This window comes from Haliotis asinina, chromosome 13 (genome assembly GCF_037392515.1).
Source record: "Haliotis asinina isolate JCU_RB_2024 chromosome 13, JCU_Hal_asi_v2, whole genome shotgun sequence".
NCBI lineage: Eukaryota > Metazoa > Mollusca > Gastropoda > Lepetellida > Haliotidae > Haliotis > Haliotis asinina.
Window position 1 is genome coordinate 53,200,885 of NC_090292.1, and position 14,797 is coordinate 53,215,681.

Sequence of the window (14,797 nt, forward strand, 5' to 3'; positions counted from 1 at the left end):
AAATTCAAACTGACTATCTCTGTCTTTGGCATGAGCCATGCTTCTTTTAACTTCTGGCATGGAAAGTAACTTTGACAGTCGAACAAATAATGGAACAATAAAGCCTACTATCTCACATGGATATATATAAACAGAAAACATTTATGAATATTTCAGGAAAGAGAAACAGGAACATAAAAATGATTGATGGTTTTGTTTTCCAATGTCAGCTCAGAAGCATTTGAAGTTATGCTGGGTCACCTACGTTACATAAATTTCGTCCGAGGTGTTCCAATAATTCAGTGATATTGGACAGGGTACTGCTGTCTGGCTCTGAGACTAGTTACATTTTTTCTTCGGAAGTGCCTAAAACTCGGGCCAAGAAAAGTCGATCCGGGTAACTGGTCTCCACTACAAACGTATTGCAATTCAAGATCGGAAATATCAGTGACACAAATTACATCCCATGTACTTTCTTAGCCCCATTACTGTTTGACAGTGTAATATAAACACGTGATCCTGTTGCCGTCGGAAACTGTGTTGAGTTACCATTTACCTCAAGATGAACAATGTTAAGAGTTTCGTGTTAACTTTATAGTGAGCTACGTACCTCATTGTACCTCATTACAGAGCCACTGTTTGTACATGGAATGTCTAAGTTGCTTCTTCCTCACTGGATACACCCTTAGCCACTGGGGTTTTTTTTCATCATAAAAAAGAGAACACATTTGTGATCGCAATCCAACAAACTGTTCAAGAGCACAGCCCCCGACTTCGTCTTTGAACTTGTAAAACCGTTTGCATTTTGTACAGAATACAGACGCTGGGAGGGGTTATAATTGCTTGTGTCAAACTAATCAGGATGCTTCGCCATATCAGGATACAGGTCTCCAGTCTCAATTTGATAACACAATGAGTCTGTGTCGGTAAAACACAATTGGACCCTTTCGTCATTGTGTTTATGGATAAAATTGTAGTGAAAATCATGCAAAAACATGCATGCATACAAGGGTTGATTTCAGACTCGCTCTTCTCAAGTGTACAGCCGCCAGATCAGTACTAAAAATTCCAAAGGCCTCAAAAATAGGCGTAGCACAGTGTTTTCCGAGTCTTTCCGAGGAAGTAACCAAATCAACATTGACATGCGTCCTCACATTCATCATTGACCTGCCAAAACATGAATTATTACATAACTTGAAAAAACCTTTTCCTGCTTCATTCTTTGCCTGTTTCCGTTTCTGTGTATTAAAAAGAATGTAAGGGCTTGGAGACTGTTGGAAATGGATTACTAGATGAACTTTGGTCAACTTTAGTCCCTGATGCAAACAGAAGTGTAAGTTCCTGTAGTGTACAACGTAGTTGTGCTTAGAATACAGACTTGGAACTAGTTTTTAACAGATTTTCCCTTGATACAGAGTTTTTTAACTCCAGTGAATAGGGAGAAAGCATGTCTGTTGTTACTGTCATGGCTTCTGGGGCTAGGGGATAGTTATTGTGACTGTCAGCACCTCGTGTGGATACCGTAGGTCAACCTCCAAACTATGTCAATTTTAGAATCGTGAAGGATGTTCTGTGTGTTGCGTTTGCCAATGTCATCTGGAGTCATCCACTGGAAGTCTCGCTGAGGTAGTAGCTGGGACATGGCATGACCATACAGGTTATTAACAGAGAAGTAGATGACATAAGAGATGGGGTTGCTAGGTCTGAAATCCTTTTTCAGATGAGGATTTTTAGCCTCAGCACATTTTGTTGGATATACCTCTCCTCAAGCCTTGTTCTGTCCTGAGATGCCTCAAGCCTCACGTTTCTCATCTTTAGCATAGCATCCCAACCCATCCCTGGTAGTCCGTAATAATGGGCAGGGTCGAGGTGATAGTATTCTAAAGCTATGTCTCTAAAAGTCTCAACAATGTCTGCCAGTGATAAGACATTTCATGTATAAGTCATGAAAGTCACCCATTGTCTTCAGACCAAAAGTAGACCATGCCTATTGCATTCACTCAGAACATTATAAACGTCATCTTTGGAAGGGAGACAACTCATCTCAAACTTGGATTCATCATGCATGTAATCAAAGGGATACAATCCCTTTCTCAAGAGACATTAAAACTGTTGCTGGTCTGAAAACTCGTGTTCCAGATTCTTAAATTTGGAAGAATCTTCCCCTTTCAAATTGTCTACCAATGTTTCTCAGATGGGAAATGTGACACACCTTGTCATTCTGAAACGTTTGCTCTTCATCATCAGTTATCCTCGTTGGCGCTTCCTGATATAACAGTTGTGTAATGTGTTTCTCTTCCTCAGGTAAGCATTCAGTAAAGCGTTGAATAGCATTCGGGCCCTTGTAAACTAAAGATGGTTTAAAATAGTCAGGGAGTGAACAGACAGCCTTGTACCAGACTCCCGAAGGTTCATGTTGTTCGTAAACAGTGTGACGTGTTTCAATCAGTTGACAGCTGCCAACATTTCTGGTAATGCTTTCTAAATCTGATGCTTCTGAAGACTTTTAAACTTAGTCAATTTCTCGCGATCGCTTCCTGGTAATCTAATTTTCTGTAGGCCATGAGAATAACAGTATGGTTTATGATTATCAAGCACATTTTGTCTACTTAAGTCATGAAGACAGTGTTTACAGTCAAATGTTTGATGTTGACGCTTTGTTCTATCCCCCCATCTATCCACCCGACTGAAAAGTCTTATTAAACATAGTGTCTCTTTTCTCCTGCACTTAATAATAAATCTACTTCTTTTGAAAAGTTGCACTTGCTAACATGGAGACGGAAAACACCATATCCCTCATAGCCAAATGCATTCTCTTTCCAGTCAACAGGATAGAGGGCTGCCAACACTGACCACACAAAACATTTATATCCTCATTTTGGATATTCAAGACAGCCTTCGTATCCTTCAGGTAATTGGGCGGGGTGGGGGGTGGGTATAACTACTGGCTGCTAAGGGAGCATACTCGGCCATGTTTGTTTCCATGTGCACAATGTGATCTAGCGTCCATCCACTACCTTCAACCTGAAACTCCTGAGTGGCAATAGAGAGCGTTTGATAGGCCTCTTAAATTTGATCTGCTGTTTCAGAGATGTTTGTAATATGATATGTACTTCTCATCACCGGTTCTGCCAAAATGCCATCATTATTTTCATCATAATTGATGTATTTCACTTTCAATGTCAGAAACCATTTCATACCTTTTTTTTCTAATAGGAAATCACGCAGTAGGGTATTTCAATATTGTTTTTCTCAGCAGCGAGAAATTGTGAAATATCCACAGAACTCATATCAGTGGGATTGAGAGTCGCTGAGGAGACCGACCCCTCTAGAGCCTCCACTCGTCCGCCACCGACCTGATTTCTTCTTCTCTCTTCATAACGCTATCACACAGCTCTACACTGTTCCCAGAATAAAACCATTCCGCCATGGTTCGGGGACACATCTTACCCTCCCGACCAACTATTATCAAGATGTCATACATCTATTTTCTCATTATATTCACAAGCGAATTCTTTTTACTTATATGATCATAATTAAACACATATGGTAAAAAACATAATTACTAATACATGTTTATGTATTTCTTTCATGCTAACTTGCAAGGGCCTGTTGTGGGTAATTTTGTTTAAAGTCAGTCACTCCTTCTTGCAACTGTCTTGTCCGTCGACAGCAGTTCAAATGACTGAATTAATTCGAAATCTCTATTTATACACCCTTGACATTTCAGTTCAAATTAATCACTTAAAGTTTTCCTCTCATAATAAGGGCTAGTTAATTCCAGTTCAGTCCTGTTGATAAGCACGACTAGCTATTTATAGTACACATCTGTTGTAACTTACTGGCATGGTGACTTTTCTGGGCATGTGACCTGACTAAGCTCTCGCTAAAATACTAGTAGCAGAAATGAGCAAGCAAAGAAATGACGTGCAATAGATTGTGTTTAAAATCTTGGGAGAGACGTCTTGTGCATTGCACGGGGCTTTTCGAGGTCACCCCACAACAGCGTAGACTAGTTATAATAGACTAATAATATACTAGTTACAATAGACTAGTTATAATAGACTAATAATATACTAGTTACAATAGACTAGTTATAATAGACCAATAATATACTAGTTACAATAGACTAGTTATAATAGACTAATAATATACTAGTTACAATAGACTAGTTAAGTATTTCAGCATGATGTCGAAGACATTCATACGGAGTTATGTCCAAAGTACAGTTTACACCTTGCAGTGAAGTTTAGTAACATATACCTTTCCTTATCATCGTGATTCGTGATCCACACCATAGCTGATCAACCTGAGACTTTGAAGGGTTTATTACCTGTCCTAGACAAGTGGCAAGTGACTTAAAACAATTGTACCTTTGTCTCTGTACGGCATACCTGGAATGATACAATAGTGTCGTCTGAATTTGAACCTCGGTGGCTTAACAGATGAAAAGTTGTACGTGTAATCGCAACTGAGGGATTCTGCACTCATTGAACGGAGGTAATACGTCAAAGTGCTTTGAGCATGCGCTATGTAAATAGACTAATTATGTTAATACTAATACATTGTGTCGGTGTATAAAGTAGAAAGATGACTTTTGAAAGAACGTGCTTTCAAATTGGCTTGAGAAGTAGACTCTGGAAAATCTCCTAGTAGGAGAGAAATGTTCCCGAAGTGAGAAAGTCAAGGAACTCAGCCAGTTGATGTAAACCACATGTGCGTACAAAGTATATTCATTTTAACGCGTCGACGCGGGATTGCTCGATTTCACCCATGTGTTTCACAGGGGTTGTGTTATAACGAAGATTCCAGTGTAAACAGAACTCCGATAGACTTGCAGCTCTCGCTATCTGATCCAGGTTTTTCCCTCACTGTAAAGTGCACTGTGAATGAATGCTGCATTTCATAACATAGACCTTCATTTGATTAGCGCCTTGTTTTCAATATTTACAAAAGCGAATATCACAAAGTTAACAAGTTAATGAAGGTATTACGTAGTCCAAAGGATGGCGTGGGGCTTTCCTCTGCTCATGATACTACCGTTTTAAATTCAAAGGTATCTATTTTTAGCGTGACGTCATCGACACAGATAGGATTGACCAATCAGATTCACTTCTCTTCCTATTATCCAATCAGATTCTCGTCCCTGATGGTGTACCGGCTTTTTCTATTCATCACCCACTGCGTGAAAAACTGCTGTAAATCGGGATTAATCAGGCTTATAAGCGTCCTGACGTCGAACCTGTTGACGACAGGTCATTTCCGATGACACCACCACCAAAATACACTCACGAACTTTTATTTATATTGACAAAGAAAAAATGAAATCACCTGAATCATGAGACACCCCCGCGTGAACGGCACACACCACGTCAGTGTCAGTAACGACGTGCACCATGTGACACCAGGAGATCCAACACTCGCTGATGTCTAAAAAGTCTCGCCCAGTCGGCCGCTGTCCGCCCGAAGTTGGTCCTGGCGTTGATGTCTACCACATTCAGGGACAGGATCAGCTTCACTGTCTCCAGGTGTCCATTATAACAGGCCAAGTGAAGGACGTTGTAACCGCGCGTGTCCACCAGTGACGCATCAGCCCCTCTACTCACAAGGAACTCCACCACGTCCCTGTGTCCACCCCATGCTGCCGCCATCACCGGTGTCCAGCTATCTCCTCCTCTGTAGTTGATGTTCACTTGGCCCGCTGCCAGGATCCGCTTCACTCCCTCCAGGTCACCGTTCCCGCTGGCGTAGTAGAGGTCACGGCCTGTTACTTGTGATGGAGTCGCTGTAACACAAAAATTAAAGTAAACTGTGTACACCAGACATCTTTGTCACACATCTACAATGTTTACATCATGTTGATACGTGACTCGGACATTGCTAAGTCATTTAAACAATTCCATCATGGCTGACAACAATCCAAAATGACGGGAATGTCAACATGTGGTTTCTGGAATTAAAGATGGCATGTTTGATATGTAACTTTTTGTTAGAGTTAGATGTTGTACTATTATTTTGCGTACGACTTGAGAGTACTGATGTTTGTTGAACTTTACCAGGTGACAGTGTCAGTACAAGTGTTGCTGCTGGGTTTTCCAGCCTACCGTGGTCATCAGAGTCTTGTGTCGTCACGGGCGTCGGTGGAACCGTCTTGCTGGGTGTCAGATCCTCACTCGTGTCGGTCGTGGAGGCTGAAACAGGGAACATGTTGGTCAGAAGACTATACACAACACATAAGCATATCTGTTTTCACCTTTCCAGATATGTTTTGCCTTTCAATATTAAGTATAATTAAATTCTAAATACATATCTTATGGAAAAAAGTATTAACCACATATCGTTCAAGTTCATTGAGATAACTCTTTGTCTATACAAGAAAAAAAGTGACACTTCCTAATCTTATTTTTCACATCAACGGGATAAATGCAGGGAGAATAAAAAAATGCACTTCCTGCCTGCTGGGTTTTTCCCACCTACCCTGTAGGTCTTGTGTCGTCTCTGGCGCCGGTGGAACAGTTTTGTTTGGGCTCGGGTCAGTCGAGGCTGAAACAGGGACCGTTTTAATCAGAAAACTATAGATAACACAAACAATAGTTAAAGTATTATGACTCAGGTTCCGCTTTCCATAACTGGTTTACTTTACATTATTTTCTATGGATGAAGTCCAAATGAAGTCTGTAATAACAGATGGCTTATTTTGATGGAGATTTCATTTGCTAAATATATTTTCACAGTTTCAATAAGTAAACTGAATAAGCTGCCCATTGTACATTGACTGAGAGATAAAATCGTCCTCTTTGTTGAAGTGTTTGAAGTGAATAGATGACTTTGGACTTTCGTTTGTTAAAATATGTACTTGAACGCTGTAACAAAACAGTCAGTTCACCCTCAGGGTTAGGGTTAGGTTAGGGACTTCATATATAAGGATGCATTATTTCACACTGTTATTGTTATTAGATGCACAAACAATTACATCTGCGCTTTTACCTACTCATAATTCATCGTTATGGAATGACTACCTTTTTATTTTGAAGTCATTAACCGTGGATGGATTTTAAAAATTGCTTTCCTTGATGTCCTAGCTCTACCTTCTATGTTTAGTGTACCTGGTATTTTAAGCAATTCCATAAATTCTAATGTGAAGCAGATTAAGCGTTTATCCAACAGTGTGAATGACAACAGGGCAACTTGACTCGGTGTTTGCGAAACACAGCTGCAGTTTGTGTCAGGCAATCTTTGTGAAGCACTAACAAAATATGAGAATACCGAGTTCCAGTGGCAGACAGAGCATGCAGTTCTCACACAACTGCTAACCGAGGCGGAAACTGCAGCTGACACAATCGTACATGTCGAGGGAAGCAATGTGCCTTGATAAGGGTACAAACACGTGGCAGTGTGTGGTGATAAAGGTCAAAATGCCGGTTGCCCGACATTCTTCGTCTGTTTCAATATTAGAAATAACGAAAGTAAAGCATAGTTGCCCTTCCATAATCTACTTTCCACTGAATTTCTGATAAACTGCTGCAGGAATGCATAAAGATACGTTTGGCCGTGTGCTACAGCGGGGATGTATTTCAATGCAATGGAACAGCCCTGAGTTAAAAGGACAATAGAGCAGAGCAGAGAGAGTAGACACTGAAAATGCTGCAGGAATGCATAAAGATACGTTTGGCCGTGTGCTACAGCGGGGATGTACTTCAATGCAATGGAACAGCCCTAGGCCTGAGTTAAAAAGACAACAGAGCAGCGAAGGTTGACATTGAAATCATGTTGCAGAAATGCACAAAGAACCGTTTGGTAGTGTGCTACAGCGGGAATGTGCTAGTATTTCATGGCAATGCAGCAGCCGTGAGTAAAACACAATGCATTTGAAATGAAATATTGGACTGGACAGATTTCAGTTTCCAGTGTCGGAGGTAAATGCCATCGCTCAAGGTTAACGGTAAGAAAGAGTACATAATTTGATCAAACAAACTTTTAAAGAAAAAGCAAAGCAAAATAAAATTAAAAAATGATACTTAAAATTTTGTACACATATGTAAACTGAAATATTTTTTTCAGGGTTGCACATTGTTTCTGAAATGTTTTAGATGATCATGCTTGACCGAGCGCAACCAAAAATGATTTTGAACGGTTGTATCGATCAGGATTGTCATGATGTGTGTGGGTGTCATGCAGCACGAGTATGAGGCACAGTGATTGTTTCTCACGTGCAAAGCATGAGTACAGCAAGTGACTAAAAGACCCAAGTGAATCTCACAATTTCATCCACGATCTTTGCAAATACTGTAAACTAAGATGGGACGTCTCAATGCTGCCGATCAAAATCAGGCAACTGGACAATAACAAGCTGGCTAATCGTAAAATGAGGTGACAAGGATCTTCAACGTTCACCCCAGCACAATAACTCGATTGTGGGATCAATTTCGTCAAACAAATTCGACAAATGACCGACCACGATCAGGAGGACCTAGAGTCACCACAACTGCCCAAGACCGGCACATCCGGGTAACCCACCTACGTAACCGTTATCGTACCACCCAGGACACAGCACAAGGACAGTTTTGAGCCCGAAGAGTGACCAATCAACCAATCAGGAACCATCTGCGAGAAGTAGGAATACTTGCCAAACGTGGATAAGTTGCCCCCTCCTTGACACGCCTACATCGACGTCTGCTAGTGAGACATAGCAGAATCATTCTGATTTCTTATATCTCACATTTATCTACAAACGTTTCCTGAATCAAGAGGAAACTTCTCGCAAAATTATGTGTACCCTTGTCTGTGAAGCCGCTATTTTGTAGGAATGTATGTTGTACATATTCGACAGATTCTTTTAGGTGAAGATCTCAGCATTAACGGGGCTAGGTGTGAAGTACATACAACGAAACAGTGCACTCTGGATATCATATAAGTTGTGTTTATGTGCAAGTGTACATTCGCTATGCAACTGCGGCATATAGAACGTCAAGTAATGACCTGTTTTCTTTTCTTTACGAAAGGATCTCTAACTGTCCTGTCTGGTTATATTGCGCCCTGGATTAAATTTCTCCTCGACAAACGGTAAAACATGGGCTTGTGGCTGTGTATGCTATCTGTGCACAGCGTTTGCCACTGCATCACCCAAAAGCGATAACCTGGTGATTTATTTCATCAGATTCCTGGCAAATATACCTCTGCAATCAGGCTGTTTATTAGTGAAGTAAATTAAATACCTAATTTGCAGTTTTGCACTGCCTGACTCTCCGGTCCTAACCTCGTCCCACTCTTCGGGAACTACTTGGTGTAGTGTCAACCATTAAAGGGTAATCCCAAAGTAAGTTCTACCGGGGCATTCTAAAAATGTTGGCATTCACGAACAAGCAAAGGCATAATCTGGTGTAGGGCTTCATTCAGTATGGAGTTAAGATTTCTACCATTCTGAGATTGCTTTTCGTTGTCAGGCCATAATATCTTAAGCGTAAAACATGTTTAGCTGACCGGAGCTGTGCTGCACAGGTTTGACCTGAAGGTTCTTGTCAAGTGGGGACTGAGCTATTGTATTCAAAGCAAGTTAAAATATTGTATTCACAATCTGGGTAAAACTTTGGTTGTCTGATGTGATGTCCAGTTCATAAGTGAATCAGTACGTTAACCCACATGTGTAGAGATACAGAGATAATTCAATGCGAACACAACAGAGCTGAAATTCAAATTTCAAAAAGAAATTTAAAAGCAGTGCACATCATTGGTAAATGCGAGAGGATTACTAATAGAAATAATGCCAAGCATAAAACTAATAGAACTGTCAAGCTGGGAGGAGGTTAAATACACAGAGTTCTCAATGATCTTGACTCTGTGGCTGATCTTGATGTTTGGTGTTTAGCTTTAAAACAGACATCAGACATGTTGTGTTGTATTAGTGCAGAGAAACAAAATCTATATTTCAGTATTGATTGATAGTAATGCCTTGTAAGCCCTTGGTTGACTTTACCTGCTAAATAAACATGTACATGCCTTGTAAGCCCCAGGTTGTGTTCCCTTGCATGCTAAATCAACGTTTACATGACTTGTAAGCACTAGGTAACGTTTACATGCCTTGTAAGCCCTAGGTTGACTAACGTTTACATGCCTTGTAAGATCAAGGTTGTGTTCACTTGCATGCTAATCCAACGTTTACCTGCCTGGTACGCCATAGGTTATCAAATAAACCCCATTTATTCGTGCCCGAACTCAATCTTGACGTGTACATTAAACTTTTTGCTGCCATGCCAACCTAATCCTATGTAACCCTGTCATGTGAACCCAAGGCTGACAGACAAATTAAAGTTTTCGCAAAATCAAAATAGAATGTTAATTAAGCAATAAGTCTCTGCTAAAAGTCTCACCTTCTGTCGTTCCAGGATACGTTGTGGTTGAAGGCTCCTTGATCTCTTTCCTCATCCCAGAACTTGTATTCAGCGTCCTCAAGTCCTCTGTTAGGCCAGCGATTGTGTGGTTTGTGTCACACAGGTCAGTAAAGGTCTGATTCAGTTGAATGTTTAAACTCCGAATGTCTGTGGTTACGTTTCTCTGCATTTCCTGCAAGCCCTCCAGGTATGATTCATTCTTGTTTCCCCTCACCACACAATTTGTATTCAGCGTCCTGAAGTCCTGTGTGAGGCCAGCGAGTGTCTGGTTTGTATCAAACAGGTCACTAATAGTTTGATTCAGTTGAACGTTTAAACTCCGAATGTCCGTGGTTACGTTTCTCTGCATTTCCTGCAAGCCCTCCCGGTATGATTTTATTTCTCTCTCCTTCACCACACAACTGGTATTCAGCGTCCTAAGGTCCTGTGTGAGACCGGCGAGTGTCTGGTTTGTCTCAAGCAGGTCATCAATGGTCTGATTGAGTTCTGATCTCAGCATTCTTGCAGATGAGGTTGCACGAAGTACTGTCTGATTCATCTGCTGCTGTAGAGCCCGGATGTCTTTGGTCAACTCGGTACGTTCTTTTCCGACACTTTCTCTGTAGATGTCTCTTTTCCGTTCAACATTTCTTAAGTCTCGTGTTATTGCTTGAAGTTTTGTTGTTATTTTTTTAACGTTGTCCTTCAAGCTGAGAACTTGTCCGCTGATATGAGGTCCAATATCATCTTCAGTTAGAATCTTTGTAATCGCTTGTTTGACGAGAGGTTTTATCAATGAAGGAAGGAATGTTGACTTCAGTTCTTCTTTCAGTGACTCCTCCCAAACCTTAAACTTCATCAGTTTAGTCTCAGTTTCAATGCTTTAAAAATTTCAACGCGCTGAGGTCTTGTTCCACCACCCGCACACGTGTAGTCAGTTTTGCCAAACTGTCATCAGCATGTACGTCTTGCATCCCGCACAATACAAGAGTCAGGAATACGACCGTTGCTAGCTCCATTGTTCCAACAAAACAACACCCAGTAATGAAGGCGACTGCCCCGCCGCTGGGTAAACGGCTTCTATGTAGCTCGACTGAAGTGTTTGGAACAACGCCAGCTCTGAGAAACACACGCTACATCAGCAGTGTGTGTAGACATGGCGCCCAACCGGATGGAAATGCGGAGCTGTAAATCCAAACTTGAATGCCACGGCCATGAAACGGAAGAGAACCTCGATGCTTCAGAAAACACATCAGCAAATTGTCCCAGCCAGTTTATGGGGGTGTTGTCCTAGATTTGACATCCCCCACATCTCAGATATGGCCACTCTAACTTTTGTGATACGTCACAAGACACTTGCTTCGTGCTATTTCACAACTGATCATACTTGTTGTTTTACAGGATATATCGTGTATCGCTGGTCCCGGGATATATTTTACTTCAACCCTTTGTCATTCACACATCAAAAGCACAATATTCATTACTTGATACAACCTCATCCACTCACAATGCTCAACAATCCTCACTTCGGAATTTACGTTTTCTACAGAGAATTCAGGCAGGAAAGGAAGACACCAGACTGTTGCCTCAAAGACTGTACTGTAACCTGAGATTAGCAGCAGAAACTACATCGTGCCAAGGTGCATGTTGTAAGAACATGTTATTGTGCACTCGTGCTGTTTTTACAATCTGTTTTAAAGATCAGATGCGTCAAGCTACACGTTCTAACATATTTGTGTTGACAAATTTTGGGTTTCTCTTACCTTGAGCTTCGACCTTGACAGACCGAATTGTATCAGGCGTCTTTATGCGTTATAGAGTTTTGTCTCTAAGCCGTGATTCTCAGTTCATGGGATCGGATTCAAAATTGACACTTATTTAGATGTACAACCGTAACATGAGTTACGTGAATAGAGTTTAGCGCTACCTGTGACTGACATATCGTCATGATAAATAATACTTGAAGGTGACATGTCGGTGTTCAGGTTGACGTGTTCAAGTTGACATGTAAACTGTTTAACAATACTTGAAGGTGACATGTCAGTGTTCAGGTTGACATGTAAACTGTTTAACAATACTTGAAGGTGACATGTCGGTGTTCAGGTTGACATGTAAACTGTTTAACAATACTTGAAGGTGACATGTCGGTGTTCAAGATGACATGTAAACTGTTTAACAATACTTGAAGGTGACATGTCGGTGTTCAAGTTGACATGTAAACTGTTTAACAATACTTGAAAGTGACATGTCGGTGTTCAGGTTGACATGTAAACTCTTTAACAATGCTTGAAGGTGACATGTCGGTGTTCAGGTTGACATGTAAACTCTTTAACAATACTTGAAGGTGACATGTCGGTGTTCAAGTTGACATGTAAACTGTTTAACAATACTGGAAGGTGACATGTCGGTGTTCAGGTTGACATGTAAACTGTTTAACAATACTTGAAGGTGACTTGTCAGTGTTCAAGTTGACATGTAAACTGTTTAACAATACTTGAATGTCACATGTCAGTGTTCAAGTTGACATGTAAACTGTTTAGCAACACTAGAAGTTGTCTGTCTTGAAATTGAAATTGTGTTTGGCACTAAGGCTGACATGCAGGTCCTGACGTTGAAATGAAGACTTACTAACATGTCAATCTTGATGTTGAAACTTTACTGAAGTTGACTGACATGTCCAAACTGTCTAAATGGATGATTAAAACAGTTTTGGGGCGACAGATATACTATCTATTGAAACCAGTTCTGAAACGTCAGGTACACTAAATAACTGTCTAATAACATTTCTGAGACATCTGGTAAACTGTCCGAATGTCTAATGATTACTGTTTTGAGACGTCAGGTCAACTAACTGGATATATGTAAGATGTAGTTGATCTCAATGAATTAATCGATGAATGGAATCTGTGGCCGGTTTCAGCTTACATGAATATATGCCATACATAGCTGCTATTAACTTCACTGGTATCAACGCTAATAAATGCATTAAATATGTAACTCGTATCAGTTTCAATACATGTATGCGATATGCAGCTTGTATCAACTTCAAAACATGTATGGGAGATGCAGCTCGTATCAACTTCAATACATGTATGGGAGATGCAGCTCGTATCAACTTCAATACATGTGTGGGATGTGCAGCTCGTATCAACTTCAATACATGTATGCGAGATGCAGCTCGTATCAACTTCAATACAAGTATGGGAGATGCAGCTCGTATCAACTTCAATACAAGTATGGGAGATGCAGCTCGTATCAACTTCAATACAAGTATGGGAGATGCAGCTCGTATCAACTTCAATACATGTATGGGAGATGCAGCTCGTATCAACTTCAATACAAGTATGGGAGATGCAGCTCGTATCAACTTCAATACATGTATGGGAGATACAGCTCGTATCAACTTCAATACATGTATGCGAGATGCAGCTCGTATCAACTTCAATACAAGTATGGGAGATGCAGCTCGTATCAACTTCAATACAAGTATGGGAGATGCAGCTCGTATCAACTTCAATACAAGTATGGGAGATGCAGCTCGTATCAACTTCAATACATGTATGCGAGATACAGCTCGTATCAACTTCAAGACAAGTATGGGAGATACAGCTCGTATCAACTTCAATACATGTATGGGAGATGCAGCTCGTATCAACTTCAATATATGTGTGGGAGATGCATCTCGTAACAACTTCAATACATGTATGGGAGATGCAGCTCGTATCAACTTCAATACATGTATGGGAGATGCAGCTCGTATCAACTTCAATACATGTGTGGGATGTGCAGCTCGTATCAACTTCAATACATGTATGCGAGATGCAGCTCGTATCAACTTCAATACATGTATGCGAGATGCAGCTCGTATCAACTTCAATACAAGTATGCGAGATACAGCTCGTATCTACTTCAATACAAGTATGGGAGATGCAGGTCGTATCAACTTCAATACAAGTATGGGAGATGCAGCTCGTATCAACTTCAATACAAGTATGGGAGATGCAGCTCGTATCAACTTCAATACATGTATGCGAGATACAGCTCGTATCAACTTCAAGACAAGTATGGGAGATACAGCTCGTATCAACTTCAATACATGTATGGGAGATGCAGCTCGTATCAACTTCAATATATGTGTGGGAGATGCATCTCGTAACAACTTCAATACATGTATGGGAGATGCAGCTCGTATCAACTTCAATACATGTATGGGAGATGCAGCTCGTATCAACTTCAATACATGTGTGGGATGTGCAGCTCGTATCAACTTCAATACATGTATGCGAGATGCAGCTCGTATCAACTTCAATACATGTATGCGAGATGCAGCTCGTATCAACTTCAATACAAGTATGCGAGATACAGCTCGTATCTACTTCAATACAAGTATGGGAGATGCAGGTCGTATCAACTTCAATACAAGTATGGGAGATACAGGTCGTATCAACTTC

The 14,797-nt window shown here is 40.7% G+C and overlaps 1 pseudogene; it reads right to left on the reverse strand.

The window, feature by feature from the left end:
• Window positions 1–11,365, reverse strand: part of LOC137259691 (uncharacterized) — a 207,969-nt pseudogene extending 196,604 nt beyond the window's left edge.
• Between the last annotated feature and the right edge of the window lie 3,432 nt (window positions 11,366–14,797).